Below are 20,056 nucleotides of genomic sequence, written 5' to 3'. Positions count from 1 at the left end.
ACAATTTAATAAAGTAATACATTAAAGAATATTGACAAAACTAATGACACATTTAACAATACTGGAAACACTTAGGAAAGAGAGGGGTAAGAAGTTACATTATAATATAAAGATGGGGAAAACATTTAGGGAAAGTACATGAGGTAGGGAAAAGAACAAAGTCTTGGAATTATTTTATAATGAAATTATTGTTGACTTATGAAGGCATCAGTGAATAAAAAAGATTTCAGATTACTTTTAAATTTTTCTAAGTTGGTTTCTTGTCTCAAATGGTAGGGTAAGGAATTCCAGGTTTGGGGTGCAGTAACAGAAAAAATGTATTGGCGTCGTGTATTTATGATTTTAAGAGATGGAATTGTTAACAAATGTTGTTGAGTAGATCTTAGGTGTTCTATTCGTTGTGTAAGGGATAAGTAATTTATAGATAAAGGCCGGAGTTTTAAAAGAAAGATGAGCCATCTCTCCTGCTGTGATCGTTGCGGTGGGGGATGGTCAAGGTTCTGGGGCTGCTGAGCTCATCGCAACAGCCGCGATCAGCTCAGCGGCCCCTATTCGGAATTTATACCTGTTTTGACTTGGTTTAAGTCAAAACATAAGTTCTGACTGGGCAACCTAGTCAAGTTTTTGGTTATACTTGCTGTACGACTAAGTCTAGGTCGGCCCACCTCCCGCCCTTTCCCCTCCTCTAAAAATGCCTCTTTTCGCTCTAGGCGTTTAGAGGCAGGGGGAAGGCCTAAGCTGGTTTTAGATACGTCTAAAACCAGCTTTGATTATCGGTACTTGGACAATCTGAAGTTTTGATCGTCCAAGTACCGATTTAGGCCACTTTTTGGACGTTTTTTTTAATTTTTTTATTATGAGCCCCATAGTCATTGTCTTCATTAATGGATGGGGTAAACAAATTAAAATTTTAAACAAGGCTTTGATTTGTGTATCAAGCTAGTTTAGGTCAGAAATAGAAATATCAAAAGTGAAAGTAAAAGTACTTGGCCAAGTTGTTTAGTCAAATAAACCACTTTTAAAGTTTCCATAATGCCGGATTGTCTATGCACTACGACTACTACTATTACTACTACTACTATTATCCATTCAGTTGTGTTCAACCTTTGGATACTATGCAGACCAGTCCTCGCCATGCTTCCCTATTTTCCATGGCTTCTTTCAATTGCTTGATGTCATTCTTGATGTCTGTCATTCTTGATGATATCTAGCCAACATTCCTTTTGTCTCCCTTGCTTCTTTTTATCATTGTCCGTACTGCATAGCACCTCCTTTTCTAGTGAATTTGCCCTCATCACATGTCCAAAATAGGTCAGTTTCTGTCTGGTAATCTTGCCTTTCAGGGACAACTCTGGGTTTATATGATCATCTTTGTTGGTGATCCCAGTTATCCATGTGATTTGTAGAAGTCTTCTCCAGCACCACAGCTCAAAGGTGTCAATTTTTCTTTTATCTACTTTCATGAGTGTCCATGTCTCGTTGCCATAAGTCGTGATTGGAAACAAAGGGCAGTGATCAGTCTTTGTTTATGGTGACTGAGATGTCCTTACACTACCAGGAGGAGAATAAAATAAGATATTCAGAGGCATTGAAGGGACCAAACAGAAAGACCTAGCCATACCAGAGGAAGAATAAATTTCTTATCAGGCACCAAGCTGTAACTAGTATCTCTGGGCAATCTGAAACCAGTCATCATAGCAATTTGTGAATGTGTTTTATTTTGTCAGTGCTGGAAGACAGAGATAGCCAAAACCCAGATTCTTTGTCCACAGTACAAATCTTTGCAGTTCCCTTATATAATGTTACAAATCTGTGATTTCCATAAGTACACCCAGGAAAATGCATACATGGTTTGTAGTAATATTATACTTAACTACCTCACCTACTGTCTCTAGAATTATAGTGCCTATCACTATTGAGTGGTATTCTCTGGCACCACCTATTCTGGGAGAATGTAAATATTCCTGTCCCTAGCATGCAATATTAAATAGGTGTTTAGTAAAGTAATAATAATAAATTTATTCTTCTAGACCACCGTTACCCAAGAGTTCTGGGCCATTTACACCATAAGAAACTGAACAATCAGCAATGTACATACATGTCATAAAAAACCAGGATTAAAAGTTAGTAAAATAATTACAATGTTAAAAAGACCTAATTATGAGATAAATTTCTCAAACAAAGCAGGCTTTACTAATTTTCGAAAAGAACAGTAAGACATGGCTTGATGAAGACATTCACCGAGCCAACATTGTAGTTTGCCTGCCTGAAATGCTAAGGTCCTTTCAGAAAAGGTCTTATATCTGACACCATTTGGCTTAGGATAGGTAAATAAGCTAGAGCTTCTTGTAATCCTTGATGATCTGCTTCTGTACAGACCCCTGTTTTGTAGGTTAGCAATGGCCTTCAGTGAGTAACACTGAATGCTGGCCTCTATACAATTCATAACAGCAGAAAATATAGGTTTATAATTTCCTTCACCTATTAGTATTTAGCCTGGCCCAGACCTGCAGCCAGCTTAACAACCTGAACTCTGTTTTGGGCACCTGTCCAAAAGAGCTTAGCCGGTGCCAACGGACTCTGTGAATGGAACCAGAATTAGTTAACTAAATAAATGTTCCTTTTTTTCTGCTAAGAATATCATTATTTCAGTACCTTGCAGCCACGTTTCTAAAGGAAGAAGGATATTTTTAATACCATCAAGAAATATGGATCCAGTGTACATGCACATTTTCATGGAAAACGGAAAGGAACTCTATATGGAGAAGTAGGAAACAGATTTAAATCAAAGGACATACACTTATATCTTCTATTTCCATTAAGCCCAAAGACAGAGGAAAGATCAAAACGGCAGCAGAACACTTTTTTGATTAGGGAAAGAGGCAAAGAGACCTCTGCCCTTACCCTCCCCAGCTTCATAGTTTCAGTAGATAGCCGCAAGGTATGAAACCCTAACCCAGAATTAGATCTACAAATGATTCAGCACGAGGTTCCCCATAAACATGCAGTGTGTTATGGGAGAGTGGCGGCCCCTTCTGTCCAAGCTCTGTTCCTGAGGCGAGCAGCTCGAAGGGATGACTCATAGATCTCAGTGAATTACTAACGCCTATGAAAGACCATATGCTGAAGGTACTAATTAGTGGCTATATTTAAGTCTATTGTTATTGACACCAACGCAAATAAACAGCCTGGTGCATAGTTGTGTCACATACATATCAGCCTATGAAAAATAGTAATTCTACATTATAGAGAAATCTGCCTGTGCCGTTTTATGGTGAAGCATATTAGGGTTTGGAAACATGTAGATTACATGCCATAGATTTCATTTAGTTCAATTATGTACAATAGGGCTGTGCAAATTTAAGATGTTTATTGTTTAGTTTACTTGTGCCTTTTTTTTTGTTTGTTTCATTATTTTTTTGGATTTCAGGAGAAAAGTCATCAATAGTGAGCATTATTGAGATGGCTGGGGAAATTCACTGCTTATTCCTAGGATAAGCAGCATAAAATCTGTTTTGCTACTTGGGATCTAGCTAGGTACTTGAACATAAGAATAGCCTAACTGGGTCAGCCCAATGGTCCATCAAGCCCAGTAGCCCGTTCTCACGGTGGCCAACCCCAGTCACTAGTACCTGGCCAAAATCCAAAGAGCAGTAACATTCCATGCTACCGATCCAGGGCAAGCAGTGACTTCCCCCATTTCTTTCTCAATAACAGACTATGGACTTTTCCTCCAGGAACTTGTCCAAACCTTTCTTAAAACCAGTTATGCTATCCGCTCTTAACATGGAGGGACATAATCAAAAGATACGTCTAAGTCCGTTTTGGGCCTATGTCGCTAGTCGTCTAAAGTCCATTCTCGAAAAATACGTCAAATATTTTCCCCCCGAAAATCATTTAATTATATGTCCAGCCGTTTGATCGGCCAGACCCCTAAATCATCTATCTTTATACCCTGTTCTCGTTCAAAAAATCATCCCAGTCAAAAACGCCTAGAACAAGACCTTTTGGTTATGAGAGGGGTCAGCAAATTGATGGACTGGACACCCAGACATGGCAACACAGTAATGGGGCACCTTACAGGGCACTGCTGCGAACTTCACAAAAAGGGTGCCATATAAACATCTCATCACAACTCACTTATAGGTCATGTGAGCCCCCCCAAATACCCCCAAAAGCTACTAGACCCACCTATCTATAACCCTATTAGCCCTTATGGATGCAGGTAGCATCTATATGGCAGTACAGCAAGGTTTGGGGGGTTTTGGAGGGTGCACATGTTTCATCATGAATGCAGTGGTTAGAGTAGCTTATGGGCCTGGGTCCTCCTCTCTATAGGTCACTAGCCCACCCCCCAGACTACTTAAGCCACCTCTGTGCTGCTCTAATAAGCTTTCCTATGCCAGCTGGAGGCAGATATGTACATTTTTTATTCTGTTTTTTTTATGGTGGTGGGGGGGATTACTGATCACTGGAGGAGTGTGTGGGGGTCTGTACTTTGTGTCTACAGTGGATATCTGATCACTTTGGAGACCTTCTGGGCACGTAGACCTGGTTTTACATGGCCTAAGTCACAACGCACAATTTCCGTCTAGGCAGTCTTGTTAACGCTTTCGGTTATACTTGAGTTCCTGTTGTAGTCTCGTGAGACCACGGGAACTCACAGCACGGGTACACAGCATAGCTCTGCATGGGGCAGGAGTGTAGGAAGATCGCTTCTGCCCCACATCACCGCTAGACCACCAGGTAAGGTCCGTGCTTCTGGGGCGGCTGCTTGCCTCTGATTGCCTCCTCTGCCTCCGATCGCCCCCTCCTCCTCCAATCACCCCCCTCCTCCTCTGATCACCCCCCTCCTGCCTGTTGTATGGAGTCAGAGATGTCATTTTTAACTCATACCCCAAATCTTTTATGCTACTCAATCACTGTCTTTCCCATGTCCTTTCATTCCCTCTACATTTATCAAACCAACTTTACAGAACGGATGGGCACTGGACAACTTTTTGTTTCAGTTCTTTCTTATGTCGCTTAAGATAATTTAAAGTGCACCTTCTTTGCAAATATTGCACACTACTGTATTATCAACAAATGAAAAACACAAAACTGTGGGTGGTTTTCTGCTCCTTTTCGTTTGTTAACGACATGTAACAGCGTGTGATATGTTGTTTGATATTGTAAAATGATGGTCCATTCTTTCTTGACGGTGCAGTCTGTGTGGTACTTGGCAACTGTGGCATTTTCTGATGATAGTTAATGAAACCTTGAAGATATAATAATAATAATAATAATAATAACTTTATTTTTGTATACCGCATTTCCATGGAAGTTCTATGCGGTTAACAGATGAAGAGACTGTACATTACAGCGAAATTACACATTTTTTTTTTATTTTTTTATTTTTTTTGCATAGCTACATTTACATTTTTGGCGATGCTACATTTGCGGTGAAGTTATTTTTCAGGTCGGTTTCTATTGGAGAGAAGTTACATTTGTTGTAAGTTGCATATATTTATCTCATAGGGTCTATTTTATAAAGTATGTGAAATATATTTTATCGGATTTATTAACTGCCTTTAAGGATATAATTCACTCAAGGCAGCGTACAGCAAATTTAAAATCAGTTACTGTACTCTAAACATTTTTCCCTATTTATCCCAGCAGGCTCACAGTCTAACTATGGTTCCTGAGGCAATGGAGGGTTTAGTGAATTGCCCAAAGTCACAAGGAGCAGTTCTGGGACCGATCCCACAACCTCAGGCAGCAACTCTAACCACTAGGCCACACCGCCAAGCCATATGTTACTGCATGATTATAATAAACATATTAGCAACAAAGCTAAAGGGTAATTCTATAACTGCAAGGAGCATGTTCAATAAAAGAATGTAGGCATCTAGTTTCATTTGTAGAAACGAGAGAAACATAGGCATATGATGGCAGATAAATGCCAAAAGGCCCATCCAGTCCTTCCATTCACAGCATCCATTATCTCCTCCTCTTTCTAAGAGATCCCACATGCCTGTTCCACTTTCTTGAATTCAGACATAGTGTATGTCTCCACTAGTGCTGCCTGATTCAGGGAAATTTTTATTCAATTTGATTCGGCCTATTGAATCAGTTTTTTTGATTTGATTCGATTCACTTGTTCTGCCCAATCGGGCATTTAGTTTCAAATGGCCTGGCGGATTTATTTTGTAGTCTTTCCACCCACCTCACCATACCCAACCCCACCTTTGCCCTCTCCAACATCACGCCGGTGCTGTGGTATAAACAAAATAAACAAAAATTACTTTTCCTCTCTCTTCCTAACTTGCGCTTGCTGTCTAAAACGAGTTCTGGCAGGATACACATTTCAAGTCTGACATATTGTAATAACAAAAAGGAAAATACATTTTTTTTTTCTACCTTCCACCATCATATCCAGCATTTGTTTTGTTCCCACTGTCTAACATCTCTCTCTCTCCCTGCCTTGTGTCCTGGTCAAACCTCTCTATTCCCCTCCATGCAGCATCTCTCCCTTTCCTCCCCTCCATTATGACATGCAACATTTCTTTCTCTCTCCCCATGCACCATCTCTCCCTGTCTTCCACCCTATGTCCAACATTTCTCCCTCTCTCTTCTCCATGCATGTCCCTCCTCTCCACCATATGCAGGATTTCTCCCTCTCACCCCTTTCTACCTCTTTGTTTCATCTTTCCCTTCCTCTCCTCTACCCCAATTCTTCTTCTCTCCTCCCATGTGCAGCATCTCTCCACCCTTCCCACCCCCCCCTGTGCACAGCTTTCCATTCCTTCCTTCCATCCTCCTGTCCAACAGCACCCCACCGATCCTCCCAAGGTGAGACCTAACATACCGCCGAGGCCTCCTAAAGCAGCAGCAGCACTCTGAATGGGCTGCTTTACGGCCTGCCCCATTAGGGCTTCCCTCTGCTGCATCACTGATGTCATTAGTGATGCGGAAGAGGGAAGGCCCCAGCGGAGCAGGCCACGAAGCAGCCCATTCAGAGCGCCGCAACTGCTGCTGCTTTAGGAGGCCTCAGATATATGTCGGGTCTCACTTGGGTGTTCTGGATCGGGGGTGCTAGTTGTTGAATCAGTGGGTCCAATTTTCTCAGACAAGGAATTGATTCACTGATGTGAATCAGTGAATCAATTTGAATCAGCAAATTGGGTAGCACTAGTCTCTACCACCTCTACCAGTAGACTATTCCACATATCTACTACCCTTTCTGTAAAAGGTATTTCCTTAGATTACTCCTGAGTCTATCACCTCTTGACTTCCTCCTATGCCCTCTCATTCCAGAGCTTCCTTTCAAATGAAAGAGACTCGCCTCATGCGCATTTATGCCATGTAGGTATTTGAATGTCTCTATCATATCTCCCCTCTCTCACCTTTCCTCCAAAGTATACATATGCCTTATGACAAAAAACACCAAACATTTTAGTAGCTTTTCTCTGGACCAACTCCATCCAGTTTATGTCTTTTTGAAGGTGTGGTCTCCAAAGTTGTACACATTATTCTAAATGAGGTCTCACCAGAGTCTTGTACTCTGGCATCAAAAAGGGGCATCAATACCTCCTTTTTCCTACTGGCCATACCTCTCCCTAAGCATCTTTCTAGCTTTCATTGTCACCTCTTCAACCTGTTTGTCCATCTTAAGATCATCACATACTGTTACATCCAAGTCCCGCTCTTCACCCCTAAACTGTATCATTCCCTCTGGATTTTGCAGCCCAAATGCATGACCTTCCATTTCTTAGCATTAAATCTTAGCTGACAAATTTCAGACCATTCTTCAAGCTTCATTAAGTCCTTCCTCATGTTATTCACATCATCAGGGGCATCTACTCTATTGCAAATTTTGGTATCATCCGCTTATGACACTTATAAAAATAACACTTATAAAATGTTCAAAATAAAAGGCCAAGAACCGTACCTTGTGGCATACCACTAGCAACATCCCTTTCCTCAGAGCGATCTCCATTGACCACTACCCTCTGTTGCTTTCCACTCAGCCATTTCCTAATACACTTCCCCCTCCCCATTTGTGGTTTCCCTACTCGCGATTTCACATAATCGTGATTTTTTTGGGGGAGGGAGGAGGGAAACACCCCCCCCCCCATATTTTGGTCTTCCCCCCGGCATCCTGGTCTTACCTGGTGATCCAGCTGGTTTTCGGGGCAGGAGCGATCTTCCTACGCTCCTGCCCCATGCAGATAGCCATTAGGAAATGGCGGTGGGGAGTTCCCGTAGTCTCTTGAGAGACTACGGGAACACCCCACAGCCATTTCTTAATGGCTATCTGCATGGGGCAGGAGTGTAGAAGATCGCTCCTGCCCCAAAAACCAGCTAGACCACCAGGTAAGGCCGGGATGCCAGGAGAAGGTGGAAGGGAGGCGGGGGTGGGTCAGAGCCGGATATTCACGTTTTTTCGCCATTCGCGGTCCAGCTCTGCCCCTATCCCCCACGAATAACAAGGGAAAAGTGTACAGTCCGTCACTTTGGGGCCCATACCGAGGGTACTCAGTTTATTTATTAGGCGCCTGTGTGGAATACCGTCAAAGGTTTTGCTAAAATCTAAATACACCACATTTATCATTTTCCCTCTATCCAATTCTCTGGTCACCCAGTCAAAGAAATTGATCAGATTTATCTGACAAGACCTGCCTCTAGTGAATTCATGTTGCTTGGGACCAGTAATCCACAGTGAAAATACATGCCTATGTTAGGCATAAATACTTATTCCAGGTATAGAGCTGGCATGTAAACATAAGAACATAAGAATAGCCTTACTGGGTTAGACAAATGGTCCATCAAGCCCAGGGCCCATTCTCAAGGTGGCCAATCCAGGTCACTAGTACCCGGCCAAAACCCAAGGAGTAGCAACATTCCATGCTACTGATCCAGGGCAAGCAGAGGCTTCCCCCATGTCTTAATAACAGAGTATGGACTTTTCCTCCAGAAATTTGTCCAAACCTTTCTTTAAACTAGCTATGCTATCCACTTTTACCACAGCCTCTGGCAATGCGTTCCAGAGCTTAACTATTCTCTGAGTGAAAAAATATTTTCTCCTATTGGTTTTAAAAGTATTTTTCTGCAGTGTCATCAAGTTTCTAAATTCTGATGATGCACGTATAACACACAAAATTATGAGTCCCCCCAAAAAAAAATACCGTCCAGACTGTCTATCTGCAAAAGACTATCTGCAAAAGATGTAAAATTGAAGACATGCACATATTTACAGCCTAACGCTCATGAAAATTATGATGGAGGAAATTAGCATTACCTTAATAGACTCCTTTGCATTAAAATGTAATTGGAACTAGCACTTTAGGCTTTATTTCCAGTTTAAATATGTTTTCTTGGCAATAAAATTGAAATTTTCCTAGCACCATAAGGAGTGTCTTGTCTTTGAAGCAGAGTGGCAGCTCTTCGGGAGCTCACTTCCTCTTCAGATTTTCATGCAAATGTGTGTTAACAATTTGAGAACATTGCATTCATATTTTATGAGCCAGGGCAATTAAAAGTTTTTTTTCTTGAGGCTAGATTAAATCCAAGTAACATGACAATCAATATAGAGTCTGGATAATATGTGTATAATTTATGGGATGGCTTGCTTTCAGTTCAGTATGATACGTTCTGTTTTTCCCTGGTTGACTTTCCTTCTTTTAATTTTCCCTGCTTCTTTTTGTCTTGTGAACATCAGCTCCCTTATACAATGGTCCTCCCTTATACAATGCCCTTTTAATATGTATTCACTGCTAATGCAAGTGTTTAATGCAGATAAATAGCATTTTGTGGGTAATTCAACTGCCAACTCCAGACTCCGTCCCTTCTACCTTGCTATACCTTATGCTTGGAACAAGCGGCCCGAATCCCTACAGTGACGGAGCTGTTACCGCCGCAGCTGGCGCTATAAACCGCACTACAGTTTTGTAAAAGGGAGGTAAGTTAGGCAGCAGTAGGGCACCTACCACCACTTAAATTATAGCACCGTTTTCAGAACCTGCCCCTAATTATGCACCCTGTCCATTCTCCACTCAGGATCTTCTCATGTCAATGCCCATCTTCGATCTATAAGCCTTCACATTTAGGCTTCATTGTATAGAACAGTGGTTCCCAACCCTGTCCTGGAGGACCACCAGGCCAATCGGGTTTTTGGGATAGCCCTAATGAATATGCATGGGGCAGATTTGCATGCCTGTCACCTCCATTATATGCAAATCTCTCTCATGCATATTCATTAGGTCTATCCCAAAAACCCGATTGGCCTAGTGGTCCTCCAGGACAGGGTTGGGAACCACTGGTATAGAATATTGCATAACTGGAATATTTGGCATTTACACACATATCCAGCTAATTCTATATTCTTGTGCACACAGTTTTACACTTAGCATGCAAAGTTGTGTGCGCAAGTTATATAATGCTATAGTGTCAGGGGATCTAAAAGCGGGACGTATGGTCACATTACTAATGGAACACTAATTAATATTACCAAAGCTAAAATCTTTGTGCTTGAGTACACAGACTCCACAACTGAGCTCAGGCATAGTCTGAAGATCATATTGTCTCTGGACAGCTTCTTGCTTATATGTCACAGAAAATGTTTCAATCCTTTTATTTGAAAACTGCTTTGCTACTTCTTATGGGAATCGAGCTCTGCTTCACAATGTCCTAAATTGTGCCTTTTGATGCATAAGCTTGTGGCAATGAAGATTTAAATTAATATAGATTGGTGCTTGTGATTTAAATATCTAGAAATCAAGGAAACTGTTCTTTCAGAAGTTATAATTGCTGCAAGAAGAATTGGTACTGAATGTCTTTGGCAGAAGTTTTGAAACATAGAAACATGATGGCAGATAAAGGCCAAATGGCCCATCCAGTCTGCCCATCCGCAATAACAATTATCTCTTCCTCTCTCTAAGAAATCCCACATGCCTATCCCGCATTTTCTTGAATTCAGATAGTCTCTGTCTCCACCACCTCTTTCGGGAGACTGTTCCATGCTTTCTGTAAAAAAGTATTTCCTTAGATTACTCCTAAGGCCCTGATTGGCCCAGGTGCTTAAGGCCTCTCCTGTACAAGGGGCCTTAGGCATCTGGGCCAACTGGAATCTTAGGATGAGCTGGGAGTGGCCTAAGATTCCGATTGGTCAGATCCCCTAGGCCACCCCCCACCCCCACAGGAGGGGCCTAGGGGATCTGGCCAATTGGAATCTTAGGCCACTGGACATCCCTCCTGCCATGATCATATGGGGGGTTTCGGGGGTTTTACGGCAGGAGGGACTGGGCATCCCTCCTACCGCGATCATTTGGGGGGATTGTGGCGGGTGCAGGCAGGAGAGATTTGGCATCTCTCCTGTCGCTATTTGGGGAGAGGAACGGTTCCATGATTCTCTAACCAGCGCTTATGACAGACGCCGGTTAGAAAATTGTTCTTTTAGGTGAAGGACTGTTCGCTCCCATGCCTAAAAGGTCTTGTTATGGGCATTTGAGACTTGGGCAATTTTTTTTCGAGAATAGGGCTTAAAGGTGGGGGTCTGGGCAATTAAATGCCTGAACGTACAGGTAAGCTATTCTCGAAAAAAAAAAAAAAAATACATTTTTGACGGTTTTTTCAAGAATTGACATTTCCATGCTGTCTACTTTGGGCACTTAAAGCCTTAGGCCAAAGAGGTACTTACACTTTTTTATTATTATTATTTTGCCCCTACATGTGTCTATACTCATGTGACATCACTCAGTTTCTCATTTATCACAGTTAAAATACTTATGTTAATATGCAGAATATTTGATTAACAAAGGTTTCCTTTAATAGGATCATGGTTTATCACATTGCCAGTTATTCAGGAAGGATGGACTCCACCTCAGCAGAGACGGAACGAGGCTACTTGCAAATAACATCAAGAGAGAAGTTGAGAAGATTTTAAACTAGGAAGAAGGGGAAAGCCGACAGTCGACCGAGAGAGTTGATGGTTCGGGAACCGGTATACCCAGAGAATACCGTGCAGGAAGATAGAGGGGAAGACTCACCAGAGAATACCATGCAGGAAGATAGAGGGGAAAGACCCACTGGATCACAAGCAAGACAGATTGAAAGGGACACAAGAGGGAAGGAAATGCAAGAAAGGAACAGGTCGTAAACTCAAGTGTATGCACACGAATGCAAGCAGCCTAAGGAATAAGATAGGTGAATTAGAAGCTACGGCACAAAAAAATAACATTGATATCATTGGCATCACAGAAACATGGTGGACTGAAGAAAACGTCTAGGACACTGTGCTACTGGGATACAAACTATACCGCAGAGACAGAGTGGCTCATATACATCAAAGAGGGAATTGAATCTACTAGAGAGAACACACCACAACTGACGGATAAGTTAGAGTCTCTATGGGTCAAAATTTCGGGAACAAATGGACTGGAAACGAAGATTGGCATCTACTACCGACCCCCAGAGCACTCCGAAGAAATTGATGGGGAAATGGCAGACGAGATTAAACGCAACTGCAAGGGAGGCAGCGCAGTTATCATGGGTGACTTCAACTATCCAGGGATAGACTGGAACCTAGGCACCTCCGGCTATGCTAGGGAGACCAAGTTCCTGGATACTCTAGGCGATTGCTTCCTGGAACAACTTGTCAAGGAAAGTACAAGAGGAAATGCAATTCTGGACTTTTAATTCTAAATTGATTGTGAGGACCGGCACAAGGTGTAGAAGTAGAAGGGACGCTGGGAAGCAGCAATCACAATATGATCCACTTCGACCTGGATGCAGGTGAGAAACATCGGTCCAAAACGATAGCCACAGCGCTGAACTTCCGAAATGGGAATTATGAAGGGATGAGACTCATGGTGGGGAAGAAGATTAAGAAAAGGATAAGCACTGTAAAAACGCTAGAGCAAACTTGGTCCCTTTTTAAGGACACAGTCACCGAGGCACACAATCTATATATACCGCGTATCAACAAAGAATCCAAGAGGAAAAAGAACAAAGAACTGGCGTGGCTCACTGTAGAGGTGAAGGAAGTGATCAGAGACAAGAAAACTTCGTTTAAGAAATGGAAAAGGTCAAAAACGGATGAAAACTGGATTAAGCACAAACAACATCAATGCAGGTGCCATAAGGCGGTAAAAGGGGCCAAAAGAGACTATGAGGAAAAACTAGCCAAGGAGGCGAAAAACTTCAAGTCATTCTCTCAATATATTAAGGGGAAACGACCCGCAAAGGAAGCGGTGGGGCCGTTGGATGACCATGGAATAAAGGGAGTGCTAAAGGTGGACAAACAAATCACTGACAAACTGAACACATTTTTTGTGTCTGTATATACCGAAGAAGATATACACAACATACCAGAACCCATCAGGCTATATGTTGGAAATGAAAACGGGAAACTGACAGGGTTGACGGTCAGTCTAGAAGAGATATGCAAGCAGATTGGTAGGCTTAAGAGTGATAAATCCCCGGGACCGGATGGCATCTATCTGAGGGTCATCAAGGAACTGAAAAGGACTATAGCTGAACTGCTTCAGCTAATAGCCAATCTGTCGATCAAATCGGGAAAGATTCTGGAAGACTGGAAGGTGGCAAACATTACGCCGATCTTCAAAAAAAGGTTCGAGGGGAGATTCGGGAAACTACAGACCAGTGAGTCTGACATCGGTACCAGGAAAGATGGTAGAAATGCTGATAAAGGACCGCATCATTGATCACCTTGACGGACACAATTTAATGAGGACTAGCCAGCACGGTTTCAGTAAAGGCAGATCTTGACCGACGAACATGCTGCACTTCTTTGAGGGAGTAAACCCGGTCGACATTGTATATCTGGATTTTCAGAAGGCGTTCAACAAAGTTCCACTACTTCGGAAAATTACATACCATGGAATCGAGGGTGAAATACTCACATGGATTAAAAACTGGCTGGAGCATACGAAACAGAGAGTGGGGGTAAATGGACAATTCTCAGACTGGAAGAGCATCACCAGCGGGGAGCCGCAGGGCTCGGTGCTTGGACCCGTGCTCTTCAACATCTTCATAAATGATCTAGACATTGGTACGACGAGTGAGGTGATTAGATTTGCAGACGACACGAAGTTATTCAGAGTAGTGAAGACACAGGGGGATTGCGAAGATCTGCAACATGACATTATCAAGCTTGAAAAATGGGCATCGACATGGCAAATGAGGTTCAACATGGATAAGTGCAAAATGATGCATGTCGGGAACAAAAATCTCATGTATAAATACAGGATGTACGGGGCGGTACTTGGAGAGACTTCCCAGGAAAGGGACTTGGGAGTTCTGATGGACAAGTTCATGAAGCCATCTGCACAATGTGCTGCGGCAGTGAAAAGGGCGAACAGAATGCTAGGAATGATCAAGAAGGGGATCACGAACAGATCAGAGAAGGTTATCATGCCACTGGTACCAGGCCATGGTGCGCCCTCACCTGGAGTACTGCGTCCAGCACTAGTCACCATACATGAAGAAGGACACGGTACTACTCGAAAGGGTCCAGAGAAAAGCGACTAAAATGGTTAAAGGGCTGGAGGAGTTGCCGTACAGTGAGAGATTGGAGAAGCTGGGCCTCTTCTCCCTTGAAAAGAGGAGACTGCGAGGGGACATGATCGAAACATTCAAGATAATGAAGGGAATAGACTTAGTAGATAAAGACAGGTTGTTCACCCTCTCCAAGATAGGGAGAATGAGAGGACAGTCTCTAAAGTTGAAAGGGGATAGATTCCGTACAAATATAAGGAAATTCTTCTTCACCCAGAGAGTGGTAGAAAACTGGAACGCTCTTCCGGAGTCTGTTATAAGGGAAAACACCCTCCAGGGTTTCAAGACAAAGTTTGATAAGTTCATGCTAAACTGTTGAGACTGGATTCATTTGGAGCACTGGTCTTGACCTAGGGGCTGCCATGTGAGCGGACTGCTGGGCAGGATGGACCACTGGTCTGACCCAGCAGCGGCAATTCTTATGTTTTTATGAAATGCATTTTACAGATGGCAATATTTTAGCAGGGTATTTTTGTGGCTTAATTTTTTGTTCTTTTGTGCTTTTTCTTTACAGTAAGAGGGACTTATTAATTAATTTCCATCAACATTCAAACATGCATCACTTTTTTTTTCACTAGGCAGTTTTCACTGGTTCCATTGACTTAAAGCTAATTGGAGCCCCAGCATTTCTAAACTGATCATTAAAGCTATGGTCTTGAGCTAGGAGCCATGCACCAGAGCTCTTTCTGGAACTCTGCAATAATGGGTCCTGAATCCGCAAATAAGATTCACACTTAAGGAGAACAACTTTCAAACTGCCTATTTACCTAGTGGATAGCTTTTGAAAATTGTTCTTCTTCAGTTTCAGGCTGAAAATTTCTCCAGCAGTATGAGGAGTTCATTCATGTAGATGTTAAAGTTGCCAAGACTCAGGCTGCATTCCTATCTTCAGCCTTAAGCTGATCTGGCATCAGGTTGCTTTTCTTTATCTAATGCAGGGCATCTTCTGGGCAGAAGCGTAGATGAAGTCAAGTCGTTAGGCCCAACTTAAGGCAGAGTGAAACAGTGCAGGTGAGCATCAGGAAATGAGGGTGAAGCAGAAACCAGGCATGAAGCAGGATCCAAGCACAATAGGTAGAACTCTCTCCTAGGCAGTAAAGAGGAGCCAGGTAGCAATAAACACAAGGGCTCCGAAGCTTAACATGTAAGTAAGACTGGTTGTAGCCAGTCCAGCTTGTGAGTTAGTTCAGCCTCCAATGCTCAAAAGGGTACTCTTGGGCTTTCACCGATCACAGTAGCAGCCACCGAGAATCCTATGCAAATGTATTACAACGAGCTCATTAGTATTGAAATGAGCATTCCGTATAATGCCCTGCAGAAACTACCCAGTGTGTGCAGTTCTGGTCACCGTATATCAAAAAAGATATAGTGGAATTAGAAAAGGCACAGAGAAGGGGATGAAAGTGATAAAATATTTGGGATGGCTTCCCTATGAGGAGAGGCTAGAGCTGCTATGTCTCTTCAGCTTGGAGAAGAGACAGCTCAGGGGTGATATGATAGAAGTCTAGAAAATACTGAGTGGAGTAGAAAGGGTAAATGTGAATCTCTTCAGTCTTTCCAAAAATACTAGGACTAGGAGGCATGCGATGAAGCTGCTAGATAGTAGATTTAAAACAAACTGGAGAACATATTTTTTCACACAATGTGTGATTAAACTCTGGAATTTATTGCAGGAGAATATGGTGAAATCAATTAGCTTAGCAGGATTTTTAAAAGGCTAGGATAATTTCCTAAAAGAGAAGTCCATAGGCCATTATTGAGATGGCTTGAGGAAATCCGCTGCTTATTCCTAGGATAAGCAGCATAAAATCTGTTTTACTCATTGGGATCTTGCCAGGTACCTGTGACCTGGGTTGGCCATGATTGAAAACAGGATACTGGGCTTGATGGACCTTCAGTCTGTCCCAGTATGGCAATTCTTATGTTCATAGGCAAACCAGTGACCAGCTACTAGAATTAGACTGTATGTGAAGTCCCTTTCCATTCCTGAAACAACTTCCCACCAGCACCACTACTACTCCTGATGGGAATTCTGGGTTTCTTGAAATAGGTATTAGGGCTGTGCAGCCCAAAATATTTTATTTTGTATTGTTTCCCATGTCATGTATAAGAATTTTCATTTTGTTTGTTTTTAATACAGGAGGAGCAATATCATTGGTAGCACCCACTTTCGTAATGATCATGCCCTCTTTTGAAAGACTGCACACTTTTTATGAAGAGTGTACACTAATTGCAAAGAGTGTAGACTCTTGATAGTTTATGTATGCACAATGTATTTGCACATATGTGCACATCCATGCACTATCAGGAAAGAGTTCACCCTTTTTTTAAACAGAGTGCACAGTCTTCCGAAAGAGGATGGCGACGGACTGTTTGTGAATCATGTGCAGTCTTGGCAAAAAGTGGGAATGAAAGGAACTTTTGAGGTTTTTCCATTTGTTTTGGGCAAAAAATGACCTGAAACAACATAAATGCCACTAATAGATCAGCACTAGCTGACTTCTTTCTTTTCTGCAATTGCTCCTTAAAACTGGTACTTACCCTATGGAGATGAGAATGATCACACTGAAAGATACTGCTAAATCCAATGCCGATTGCTGCAAAATCTCAAAACCTATAACAGCTGCTCAGCTCCAAGATCATCTGGGCAAATTTTATTTATTATAATCAAGGCAGTCGGGTTTCAGAAAAACATATAGGGAACCTTTACCATACAGCAGTAAAAATTAGCCTTAGCGCGCCCTTATACAGGTCATTCCCAAGCACTAAGGTCATTTATAACGTTGGGATAAATGGGCCAATTTTCTAATTTTTAGTACTAATTGCCATGGACTAATTTTCCCCTACTGCTATTAGCACCACTAGCCCCTAGCACTAAACCTGTGTTAGTCGGATAGTGGGTGGAAGTTTATTGTTTATTGAAAGCTTCTATATGCTGCTAATGATTGGGGGAGTCAATTCAGTGTGGTTTATATGAGCTTTGCAATGGTATTACAATACATGAGCTTCTGTAAAGGTGTTACAATACAGAGTTTGCATTTCCTGGGATGGTTTTAATATAGACTAATCAATACATTATTAAACCTTAATCAATACTTGTGCTTTTGTAAAGGTGTTACAATACAGAATTAGCATTTTCTGAGTTGGTTCTCAATATAGCCTTCTTAAACCATTGATCTTCTTTCTTATTTCCACCCATATATAATCAATCTACCTCCTTATGCATACCTACGTGTACATATCTATATAAAATGTATCATATATTTATTCATATTATACCTTCTTATACACACACATATATATACAATATATACATATATACATCAATATTTAGGGCTCCTTTTACTAAGGTGTGCTAGCGTTTTAAGCGCGCGCTACATTGCCCCGCGCACTAACCCCTCTAGCGCAGCTTAGTAAAAGGATCCCTTAGTATCTTGTACTGTGTTCATACTACTCCTATTTCAATTTGCGCTTAGTGTCTGTATCATGATCTGTGTTCATCTTGCAAGTACTAACTTTCTGATAAATCTGATAAACCTAACCCTAACCCTAACCCTAACCCTAACCCTAACCCTATGATTATCTTATCCCCTGTCCCTACTGTGTTTATCCTATACCACACACTAACTAATTTGTACAGAACACACCCACTCTCTGCCCCCCAGACCCGCTCCATGTGTACATTCCAAAATTGCCATGGGCTGCCTTGGTGTGCTCCATGGTAAGCCTTTTATTTTTTGGTGCAGTAAACTCACATTAGTACTTTCTGCAGCTTTGTAAAAGGGCCTCTTAGCATGGAAACCTGCTTGGTTTCTCTCCTTTCAGAGCTAAGACAGTGGATCGATAAAAGGTTTCCTGTTGTGCTGATGCAGTTGGACCTCTCATCTGCTTTTGATTTGATCAGTTGTGACCTGTTGCTAGGGAAATTTGATGCTATTGGTGTGGCTGAGGCTTTATTGACTTGGTTTACTCAGTGTCTAAAAAAGGGTTGCTGTAGAGTTAAAAAGAACGATGAGTCCTCTACCCCTTAGCCTATAGACTGTGGTGTACCACAGGACTCACCCTTGAACCCCATTTTATTTAACATTTTTTCAGTTCTTTTGGTACCAAATTAACATCTTTGGGGTTATTGTATCGCATTTCCTGTCCAAATATTATTTTCCTGTGACAAAGGCGCGCCGACAACCCAGCGCAGACAACTGAGCGCAAGGCGGAAGCGTGCCGAAGAAAAACAATATTTTAAAGGGCTCTGATGGGGGGCGTGGGGGGGGAACCCCCCCCACTTTACTTAACAGAGATCGCGCCGGCATTGGGGGGGATTTGGGGGGTTGTAACCCCCCACATTATACTGAAAACTTCACTTTTTCCCTCCTGCCGGCCAAATTCGCAGGGGGGATGGGTTCCCTGCCGCAGCTGCTAAACTGATCACTGCAGGGAAATTCCCTTGCGGCAATCAGCTCAACGGCAACACAATTCTCTAACTAGCACCTGTGACATTCGAGGGTGGTTAGGAGGGGTTAGGTATATGCCTGTCAGGACAGACGTGATTCTATATAAGATGTCTTGTTTAGGTGGCTGCTGAGACTGGACATCCTATTCAGAATTTCCCCCTTTGTGTTTCTAATAAATGTGATTTTAAACCTTCATTCCTATTCCAAACTCTTCTGAACTTATAAATATACTGCATGTACAGTGCTGGCTATAATGACCATTTCCAATTTAAACTTTCCTAATTATATCAATACAGGGTGCAAAAATAGTTGCCAAAGAGCAAGGTAAACTTTAGACCCAGCAAGGCCACCATTTCACCCGACAGCATTTAAGCTTCTTCAGTCATATAAGCCCAACGCCTTGATTTTCTCAAAATTTTTCATTAAACTAGCTTGTTTTTGATCCCAGAAACCAGTTTCACTTGTTTGTTCTATGCAATCAGCATGGCTTCTAACACTAAGATTGTCATTATGAATAGCCATGGGATTTCCTTGTGCGATATCAACACACAGCTGTTCATGAGTTGTGCCTTAACCCTTTCACTGCCATTGCTTGCTTGGAAGACCTCCATTTTCCAGTTATTGTTCTGCAAAAATACTGTCCATTCCATAGAACTATTGAGACCATTTCTTTGCTGTAGTTTTTTTTTTTAAGCATTTGCCACTTCTTTTAGGTTCTATATCTAAAACAAAGTGCTCACACTGTGATTTTTAATGGCCATGTGCTAATGGCAACATTAGCAAATGGCCATTAGTAAAAAAAGGCCATTTTTATGACTATGGTAAAAAGGGCCTTAGAACCCAATTCTGTATAGGATGCCTACATTAGGTGCCACTGGGAACCCTAATCAAGAACACCTAACTTTGGAATCAACGCACAATTTATTTTTTAATTGGCTTAATTGGTGTGGTAGTTAAACGTGGCAGTTTTCAGTCAATTACAAACATTTTAATTAACAATTAAGAGTTTGGCGCTGAGCTCTTAGGACGCCTAGCAGCGTCTAAGTAAC

The 20,056-nt window shown here is 42.0% G+C and overlaps 1 protein-coding gene across 7 annotated transcripts in view; it reads left to right on the top strand.

The window, feature by feature from the left end:
* Positions 1-20,056, top strand: part of DLGAP1 (DLG associated protein 1) — a 759,376-nt gene that overhangs the window by 544,680 nt on the left and 194,640 nt on the right. The window lies entirely within an intron of this gene.

This window comes from Geotrypetes seraphini, chromosome 2, assembly GCF_902459505.1.
Source record: "Geotrypetes seraphini chromosome 2, aGeoSer1.1, whole genome shotgun sequence".
NCBI lineage: Eukaryota > Metazoa > Chordata > Amphibia > Gymnophiona > Dermophiidae > Geotrypetes > Geotrypetes seraphini.
Note: the sequence above shows the minus strand (reverse complement) of the source record. Positions and strands in the feature narration are given on the sequence as shown.